The sequence below is a fragment of the Arachis hypogaea genome, chromosome 9, assembly GCF_003086295.3.
Source record: "Arachis hypogaea cultivar Tifrunner chromosome 9, arahy.Tifrunner.gnm2.J5K5, whole genome shotgun sequence".
Lineage (NCBI taxonomy): Eukaryota > Viridiplantae > Streptophyta > Magnoliopsida > Fabales > Fabaceae > Arachis > Arachis hypogaea.
Genome location: NC_092044.1, coordinates 26,161,499 through 26,171,766, shown reverse-complemented (window position 1 = coordinate 26,171,766; position 10,268 = coordinate 26,161,499). Strand labels below are relative to the sequence as shown.

Sequence of the window (10,268 nt, the reverse complement as noted above, 5' to 3'; positions counted from 1 at the left end):
TGAAGAAGAATAGACTGGCGTTTAAATGCCAGCCAGGGTACTGGTTGGGCGTTTAACGCCCAAAAGGTAGTGTTTTGGGCGTTGAACGCCAGGATGGCACAAGAGGGAAGATTCTATTTTCAATGCAATTTTTTTTCAGGTTTTCAAAGTTTTTCAAAATCAAATCTTTTTCAAATCATATCTTTTCAATCAAATCTTTTTCAAAATCAATTTCTTTCCTTTTTCAAAGATACTTGCTATCAATTAATGATTTGATTCAACATTTCAAGCATGTTGCCTTTTCTGTTGAGGAAGGTTTAATGTTTGAATCATATCTTTTCTTGATAGCCAAGTCATTAATTTTTAAAATCAAATCTTTTTAAAAATATTTTTCAAATCATATCTTCTCAATCACATCTTTTAAAAAAAAAAACTAATCATATCTTCTTAACCGCATCTTTTTCAAAATAGTTTTCAATCAAATCTTTTTAATTTCTAATTTCAAAATCTTTTTCAAAAATCACTTGATTTCTTTTCCACTTTGATTTTCGAAAATCAATTAGTGCTTTTCAAAAATGTTTTCAAAATCCTTTACTTGATTTTCGAAAATTACTTCCCTTCTTCTCACATCCTTCTATTTATGGACTAACACTATTCCTTAATGCAAAATTCGAACTCCATCTTTCTTGATAAGTTTGAATTTTCTACTTCTACCTTCCATTTTCTTTTCCTCTGACACCTTAAGGAATCTCTATACTGTGACATAGAGGATTCCATATTTTCTTGTTCTCTTCTCTTTCATATGAGCAGGAGCAGAGACAAAGGCATTCTTGTTGAGGCTGATCCTGAACCTGAAAGGACCTTGAAACGAAAGCTAAGAGAAGCTAAGGCACAATTCTCTGTAGAGGACCTAACCGAATTCTTCAAAGAAGAAGAACTCATGGCAGCCGAAAACAACAACAATGCCAACAATGCAAGGAAGGTGCTGGGTGACTTTACTGCACCTACTCCCGACTTCTATGGGAGAAGCATCTCTATCCCTGCCATTGGAGCAAACAACTTTGAGCTTAAGCCTCAATTAGTTTCTCTAATGCAACAGAATTGCAAGTTCCATGGACTTCCATTGGAAGATCCTCATCAGTTTTTAGCTGAGTTCTTGCAAATCTGTGACACTGTCAAGACTAATGGGGTTGACCCTGAGGTCTACAGACTTTTGCTATTCCCTTTTGCTGTAAGAGACAGAGCTAGAACATGGTTGGACTCTCAACCTAGAGAAAGCCTGGACTCTTGGGAAAAGCTAGTCCATGCCTTCTTGGCAAAGTTCTTTCCACCTCAAAAATTGAGTAAGCTTAGAGTGGAAGTCCAAACCTTCAGACAGAAGGAAGGAGAATCCCTCTATGAAGCTTGGGAAAGATACAAACAATTAATCAGAAAGTGTCCTTCTGATATGCTTTCTGAATGGAGCATCATAGGTATTTTCTATGATGGTCTCTCTGAACTATCCAAAATGTCTTTGGATAGCTCTGCTGGAGGCTCTCTTCATCTGAAGAAGACGCCTACAGAAGCTCAAGAGCTGATTGAAATGGTTGCAAATAACCAATTCATGTACACTTCTGAAAGGAATCCTGTGAACAATGGGACTAGTCAGAAGAAAGGAGTTCTTGAGATTGACACTCTGAATGCCATATTGGCTCAGAACAAAATATTGACTCAACAAGTCAATATGATTTCTCAAAGTCTGTCTGGAATGCAAAATGCACCAAGCAGTACTAAGGAAGCTTCATCTGAGGAAGAAGCTTATGATCCTGAGAACCCTTCAATGGAAGAGGTGAATTACATTGGAGAACCCTATGGAAACACCTATAATCCTTCATGGAGAAATCATCCAAATTTCTCATGGAAGGATCAACAGAGACCTTAACAAGGTTTCAATAATAATAATGGTGGAAGAAACAGGTTTAGCAATAGCAAACCTTTTCCATAATCTTCTCAGCAACAGACAGAGAGTTCTAAGCAGAATAACTCTGACTTAGCAACCATGGTCTCTGATCTGATCAAAACCACTCAAAGTTTCATGACTGAAACAAGATCCTCCATTAGAAATTTAGAGGCACAAGTGGGTCAGCTGAGCAAGAAAATTACTGAACTTCCTCCTAGTACTCTCCCAAGCAATACAGAAGAAAATCCAAAAAGAGAGTGCAAGGCCATCTACATGGCCGAATTTTGGGAGGAAGAAGAGGCAGTGAACGCCATTGAGGAAGACCTCAATGGACGTCCACTGACCTCCAATGAGTTCCCTAATGAGGAATCATGGGAATCTGAGGCTCAAAATGAGACCATAGAGATTCCATTGGACTTACTTCTGCCATTCATGAGCTCTGATGAGTATTCTTCCTCTGAAGAGGATGAGTATGTCACTGAAGAGCAAGTTGCTAAGTACCTTGGAGCAATCATGAAACTAAATGACAAGTTATTTGGAAATGAGACTTGGGAGGATGAACCCCCTTTGCTCACAAAAGAACTGGATGACTTGTCTAGGCAGAAACTGCCTCAAAAGAGACAGGATCCTGGGAAGTTTTCAATACCTTGTACCATAGGCACCATGACCTTCAAGAAGGCCTTGTGTGACTTAGGGTCAAGTGTAAACCTCATGCCTCTCTCTGTAATGGAGAAGCTAGGGATCTTTGAGGTGCAAGCTGCAAAAATCTCACTAGAGATGGCAGACAACTCAAGAAAACAAGCCCATGGACTTGTAGAGGATGTTTTGGTAAAAGTTGAAGACCATTACACCCCTACTGATTTCATAGTCCTAGAGACTGGTAAGTGCATGGATGAATCCATCATCCTTGGCAGACCCTTCCTAGCCACAGCAAAGGCTGTGATTGATGTTGATAGAGGAGAGTTGATCATTCAAGTGAATGAAGAATCCTTGGTGTTTAAGGCCCAAGGATATCCCTCTGTCATCATGGAGAGGAAGCATGAAGAGCTTCCCTCAAAACAGAGCCAAACAGAGCCCCCACAGTCAAACTCTAAGTTTTGTGTTGGGAGGCCACAACCAACTTCTAAGTTTGGTGTTGAACCCCCACATTCAAACTTTAAGTTTGGTGTTGGGAGGTTCCAACATAGCTCTGAGCATTTCTGAGGCTCCATGAGAATCCTCTGTCAAGCTAATGACATTAAAGAAGCGCTTGTTGGGAGGCAACCCAATGTTTTATAATTAACTATTTTCTTTTGTTATTTTATTTTTTTTTGTAGGTTGATGATCATGAGAAGTCACAAAATCAATGAAAAAAGCAAAAACAGAATGAAAAACAAGAAGAAAAATAGCACACCCTGGAGGACGCACCTACTGGCGTTTAAACGCCAGTAAGGTTAGCTGTTGGGCGTTTAACGCCCAGTCTGGCACCATTATGGGCGTTTAACGCCAGAAAGGGGCACCAGACTGGCGTTAAACGCCAGAAAAGGGCAAGAAGCTGGCGTTAAACACCAGAAATGGGCACCAACCCGGCGTTTAACGCCAGAAATGGCTAAAAACGCAATTTTGCTTACCATTTGGTGCAGGGATGACTTTTCCTTGACACCTCAGGATCTGTGGACCCCACAGGATCCCCACCTACCCCACCACTCTCTCTCTTCTTCTTCACCCATTCACCAATCACCTCAACACCTCTTCCCCAAAAACCCTTCACCTATCAAATCCCATCTTTCTCTTCACCACTCACATCCATCCTTCATAAAACCCCACCTACCTCACCATTCAAATTCAAACCACTTTCCCACCCAAATCCACCCTCACTTGGCCGAAAATCACCCTTCCCCTCTCCTATATAAACCCATCTTCACTCCTTCATTTTCACACAACCTAAACACCACTTCTCCCTCTTTTTGGCCGAACACAAAGCCACTCCCTTCTTCCTCATTTCTTCTTCTTCTACTCTCTTCTTTCTTCTTTTGCTCGAGGACGAGCAAACCTTTTAAGTTTGGTGTGGTAAAAGCATTGCTTTTTGTTTCTCCATAACCATTTATGGCATCCAAGGCCGGAGAAACCTCTAGAAAGAGGAAAGGGAAGGCAAAAGCTTCCACCTCCGAGTCATGAGAGATGGAAAGATTCATCTCAAGGGTGCATCAAGACCACTTCTATGAAGTTGTGGCCTTGAAGAAGGTGATCCCTGAGGTCCCTTTTTCACTCAAAAAGAGTGAATATCCGGAGATCCGACATGAGATCCGAAGAAGAGGTTGGGAAGTTCTTACCAACCCCATTCAACAAGTCGGAATCTTAATGGTTCAAGAGTTCTATGCCAATGCATGGATCACCAAGAACCATGATCAAAGTGTGAACCCGGATCCAAAGAATTATCTTACTATGGTTCGGGGGAAATACTTGGATTTTAGTCCGGAAAGTGTAAGGTTGGCATTCAATTTGCCCATGATGCAAGGAGATGAACATCCTTACACTAGAAGGGTCAACTTTGATCAAAGGTTGGACCAAGTCCTCACAGTCATATGTGAAGAGGGCGCCCAATGGAAGAGAGATTCAAGAGGGAAGCCGGTTCAATTGAGAAGGCATGACCTCAAGCCCGTGGCTAGAGGATGGTTGGAGTTTATTCAACGCTCAATCATTCCCACTAGCAACCGGTCCGAAGTTACTATAGACCGGGCTATCATGATTCATAGCATCATGATTGGAGAAGAAATAGAAGTTCATGAGGTTATAGCTCAAGAACTCTATAAGGTGGCGGACAAGTCCTCTACCTTGGCAAGGTTAGCCTTTCCTCATCTCATTTGTCACCTCTGTTATTCAGTTGGAGTTGACATAGAGGGAGATATCCCTATTGATGAGGACAAGCCCATCACTAAGAAGAGGATGGAGCACACAAGAGACCCCACTCATCATGAGATCCCTGAGATTCCTCAAGGGATGCACTTTCCTCCACAAAACTATTGGGAGCAACTAAACACCTCCCTAGGAGAATTGAGTTCCAACATGGGACAACTAAGGGTGGAGCATCAAGAACACTCCATCATCCTCCATGAAATTAGAGAAGATCAAAGAATCATGAGAGAGGAGCAACAAAGACAAGGAAGAGACATTGAGGAGCTCAAGCACTCCATAGGACCTTCAAGAGGAAGAAAGAGCCGCCATCACTAAGGTGGACCCGTTCCTTAATTTCCTTGTTCTTTACTTTTCCTGTTTTTCGAATTTTAGTGCTTATGTTTGTCTATGTTTGTGTCTTGTGATCATTAGTGTCTTAGTGTCTATGCCTTAAAGTTATGAATGTCCTATGAATCCATCACCTTTCTTAAATAAAAATAAAAAATTGTTCTTAATTGAAAAAAGAAAAAGAATTGCATGAATTTTGAATTTTATAACAGTTTAATTATTTTGATGTGGTGGCAATATTTTTGTTTTCTGAATGTATGCTTAAACAGTGCATATGTCTTTTGAATTTGTGGTTCATGAATGTTGGCTCTTGAAAGAATGATGAAAAAGGAGACATGTTACTGAGGATCTGAAAAATCATAAAAATGATTCTTGAAGCAAAAAAAAAAAAAGAAAATTTCGAAAAAAAATTAAAAAAAATAGAGAAAAGAAAGAAATAAAGTTGTGATCCAAGGCAAAAAGAGTGTGCTTAAGAACCCTGGACACCTCTAATTGGGGACTCTAGCAAAGCTGAGTCACAATCTGAAAAGGTTCACCCAATTATGTGTCTGCGGCATGTATGTATCCGGTGGTAATATTGGAAAACAGAGTGCTTTGGGCCACGGCCAAGACTCAATAAATAGCTATGTTCAAGAATCATCATACTTAACTAGGAGAATCAATAACACTATCTAGATTCTGAGTTCCTAGAGAAGCCAATTATTCTGAATTTCAAAGGATAGAGTGAGATGCCAAAACTGTTCAAAGGCAAAAAGCTAAAAGCCCCGCTCATCTAATTAATACTGATCTTCATAGATTTTTTGGAATTCATTGCATATTCTATTCTTTTTATCTTATTTGATTTTCATTTGCTTGAGGACAAGCAACAATTTAAGTTTGGTGTTGTGATGAGCGGATAATTTATACGCTTTTTGGCATTGTTTTTAGTATGTTTTTAGTATGATCTAGTTAGTTTTTAGTATATTTTTATTAGTTTTTAGTTAAAATTCACTTTTCTGGACTTTACTATGAGTTTGTGTATTTTTCTGTGATTTCAGGTATTTTCTGGCTGAAATTGAGGGACCTGAGCAAAAATCTGATTCAGAGACTAAAAAGGACTGCAGATGCTGTTGGATTCTGACCTCCCTGCACTCGAAGTGGATTTTCTGGAGCTACAGAAGCACAATTGGCGCGCTCTCAACGGCGTTGGAAAGTAGACATCCTGGGCTTTCCAGCAATATATGATAGTCCATACTTTGCCCAAGATTTGATGGCTCAAACTGGCGTTCAAAGTCACCCTCAGGAATTCCAGCATTAAACGCCGGAACCGGCACCAAAATGGGAGTTAAACGCCCAAACTGGCATAAAAGCTGGCGTTTAACTCCAAGAAGAGTCTCTACACGAAAATGCTTCAATGCTCAGCCCAAGCACACACCAAGTGGGCCCGGAAGTGGATTTTTATGTCATTTACTCATCTCTGTACACCCTAGGCTACTAGTTTTCTATAAGTAGGACCTTTTACTATTATCTTTGAATCTTTTGATCACTTTAGATCTCTAGATCATCTTTGGACATCTAGTTCTTAGATCATTGGGAGGCTGGCCATTCGGCCATGCCTAGACCTTGTTCTTATGTATTTTCAACGGTGGAGTTTCTACACACCATAGATTAAGGTGTGGAGCTCTGCTGTACCTCGAGTATTAATGCAATTACTATTGTTCTTCTATTCAATTCCGCTTGTTCTTGTTCTAAGATATCACTTGTTCTTCAACTTGATGAATGTGATGATCCGTGACACTCATCATCATTCTCACCTATGAACGTGTGACTGACAACCACCTCTGTTCTACCTTTGATTGGGTGAATATCTCTTGGATTCCTGATACATGATGCATGGTTGATCGCCTGACAACCAAGTGCTCGCCTGACAAACGAGCCAGCCATTCCGTGAGATCAGAGTCTTCGTGGTATAGGCTAGAACTGATGGCGGCATTCAAGAGAATCCGGAAGGTCTAACCTTGTCTGTGGTATTCTGAGTAGGATTCAATGATTGAATGACTGTGACGTGCTTCAAACTCCTGAGGGCGGGGCGTTAGTGACAGACGCAAAAGAATCACTGGATTCTATTCCGGCCTGATTGAGAACCGACAGATGGATAGACGTGCCGTGACAGGGTGCGTTGAATATTTCCACTGAGAGGATGGGAGGTAGCCACTGACAACGGTGAAACCCTTGCTTAAGCTTGCCATGGAAAGGAGTAAGAAGGATTGGATGAAGACAGTAGGAAAGCAGAGAGACGGAAGGGACAAGCATCTTCATACGCTTATCTGAAATTTCCACCAATGAATTACATAAGTATCTCTATCTTTATCTTTATGTTTTATTCGTATATCACCCATATCCATTTGAGTTTGCCTGACTAAGATTTACAAGGTGACCATAGCTTGCTTCATACCAACAATCTCTGTGGGATCGACCCTTACTCGCGTAAGGTTTATTACTTGGACGACCCAGTACACTTGCTGGTTAGTTGTGCGAAGTTGTGTTTATGCCATGGTATTGAACACCAAGTTTTTGGTTTCATCACCGGGGATTATTTGAGTTGTGAAAAGTAGTGATCACAATTTCGTGCACCAAGCCTCATCCAAGAAATGCTGCAGATCCCGTCAATCTCATAAGAAGAAAAGGTCCTAGCCATAACAGGGCAAGACCAAGGATGGATGGCTCCCATAATCAGTTACCTCAAGATAGAAACACTGCCTACAGATACAAAGGAAGAAAAAAGGTTAAAACGGCAGGCACAATACTACACCATCATAAATAATACTCTATACAAGAGAGGGATTTCAATACCACTTTTAAAATGTGTGCCGACTTCCAACACAAAAGAAGTATTAGAAGAAGTACACAGCGGCATCTGCGACAACCATCTCGGAGCACAGGCTCTTACCAAAAAAGTACTCCGAGCTGGATTCTATTGGCCAACTCTACAAAAAGAAGCAGTAGAATTCGTAAAGCCATGTCCACCATGTCAGAAACATGCCAACTTTCACATTGCCCCACCAGAAGAGTTTATCAGCGTAACCTCACCCTGGCCATTCGTAAAATGGGGACTCGACCTTCTCGGTCCCTTCCCTCAAGGATTCGGGCAAGTCAAATTCCTCATCATGGGGGTAGACTATTTCACAAAATAGATTGAGGCGGAACCCCTAGCTAACGCCACTGCCCAAAAAAGTTGGAAATTTCTATATAGAAACATCGTCACAAGGTTTGGGTCCCATACTCCATCACCACAGGCAATGGCACTCAATTTATAAATGTAGGCTTCAGGAAATTGGTGGCCAATCTGAACATAAAACACCAGTTCACATCTGTAGAACACCCCCAGGCCAATGGACAAGCAGAAGCTGCTAACAAGGTCATATTAGCCGGGTTAAAATGGAGATTACAGGACGTAAAGGGAGCCTGGGCTGAAGAGCTCCCACAATTCCTATGGGCATATCGGACAACTCCGTACTCTACCACAAGGGAATCACCTTTCTAATTAGCTTATGGAATGAAGGCAATGATCCCAGTGGAGGTCGAAGAAGGATCACCCAGAGTGATCCACTACAGTGAAGAGGCCAACTCCCAACTTCAAAGGGAAGAACTCGACCTACTTCCAGAAATCTGAGAAAGAGCTCGGATCAGGGAAGAGGCAGTAAAATGTCAAATGGCTTCAAGATACAATCAAAAGGTAGTACCACGAGGTTTTGCCGAGAACGACCTCGTCCTAATCCAAAATGACATCGAAACAACTTGACCTGGAGAAGAAAAGCTGGCAGCAAACTGGAAGGGACCCTATCGAGTCATAGAAGTACTCAGAAGAGGAAGAGGCCACTACAAGCTATCCGAACTCGAAGGGCGAGAGTTCCCAAGGTCATGGCATGCCTGCAACTTAAGAAGGTACTACAGTTAGGAGGTAGTAAAGGATCTTAGGATGAGGTGCACTCTTTTTCCTTAAAAAGGTTTTTTAACGAGGCACCAAGCCAAGATCCATGAAATACCTAACTTAGAGGGGGTAAAACTCCCACATGTATATATTTGCATATTTTCTTTTTGAATAAAGTTTTTTCAGATTTTCTACAAATCCTTTTTCAAGACACACTAATTTGAAACGCAAAATTTCATCACCCGATTATAAAGCTACAGATCGGCAAAAGTGAAAATTAAATTCACTACCCGATCACGATAAAGACCAACAAAGATGAAAATTGAATTCATCAAAGGTCGACCAAGCGAGGATCAAACCCAATTTCTACAAAATTGGCAAAGATGAAAAGCGACAAAATAGATTAAATGCAAGAAGTTATCGCAAGTGACCCATAGGAAAGGACCTGACGAGGTCTTAATAAAAATGGGTTGCTAAAAAATAAATTAAAAGACGGACCGACATGAAGAAGTCAGACCAGTCGACCACAAATAACCAAAGTTATAAAAAGTAAATCCCTGGAAAGAGGCCTGGCCAGCCCTAGAAAAGAGTATTACTAGAAATAACTTAAGAGGGACCGACATGATGAAGTCGGCCCAAATTAAAAAAGTTATAAAAAGTAATCCATAAAAGAGACCTGACCCAGGTCCAAAGAAAATGTATTACTAGAAATAACTTACGAGGGACCGACATGATGAAGTCGGCCTAAACTAAAAAAGTTATAAAAGGTAATCTATAAAAGAGACCTGACCCAGGTCCAAAAAAAATGGATTACTAGAAATAACTTAAGAGGGACCGACATGATGAAGTCGGCCCAAACTAAAAAAGTTACAAAAAGTAATCCATAAAAGAGACATAACCCAGGTCCAAAGAAAATGGATTACTAGAAATAACTTAAGAGGGACCGACATGATGAAGTCGACCCAAACTAAAAAAGTTATAAAAAGTAATCCATAAAAGAGACTTGACCCAAGTCCAAAAAAAATGGATTACTAGAAATAACTTAAGAGGGACCAACATGATGAAGTCGGCCCAAATTAAAAAAGTTATAAAAAGTAATCCATAAAAAAGACCTGACCCAGGTCCAAAGAAAATGGATTCCTAGAAATAACTTAAAAGGGACCGACATGATGAAGTCGGCCCAAACTAAAAATAACTCCAAAAAAGAAGTCGGACAAC

At 40.7% G+C, this 10,268-nt stretch overlaps 1 non-coding gene across 1 annotated transcript; it reads right to left on the bottom strand.

Moving 5' to 3' along the window:
- Window positions 1-1,324: 1,324 nt before the first annotated feature.
- Window positions 1,325-1,432, bottom strand: LOC112713945 (small nucleolar RNA R71). Its single transcript, XR_003158904.1, has one exon. It is a non-coding gene; the product is annotated as a small nucleolar RNA R71 (small nucleolar RNA).
- Between the last annotated feature and the right edge of the window lie 8,836 nt (window positions 1,433-10,268).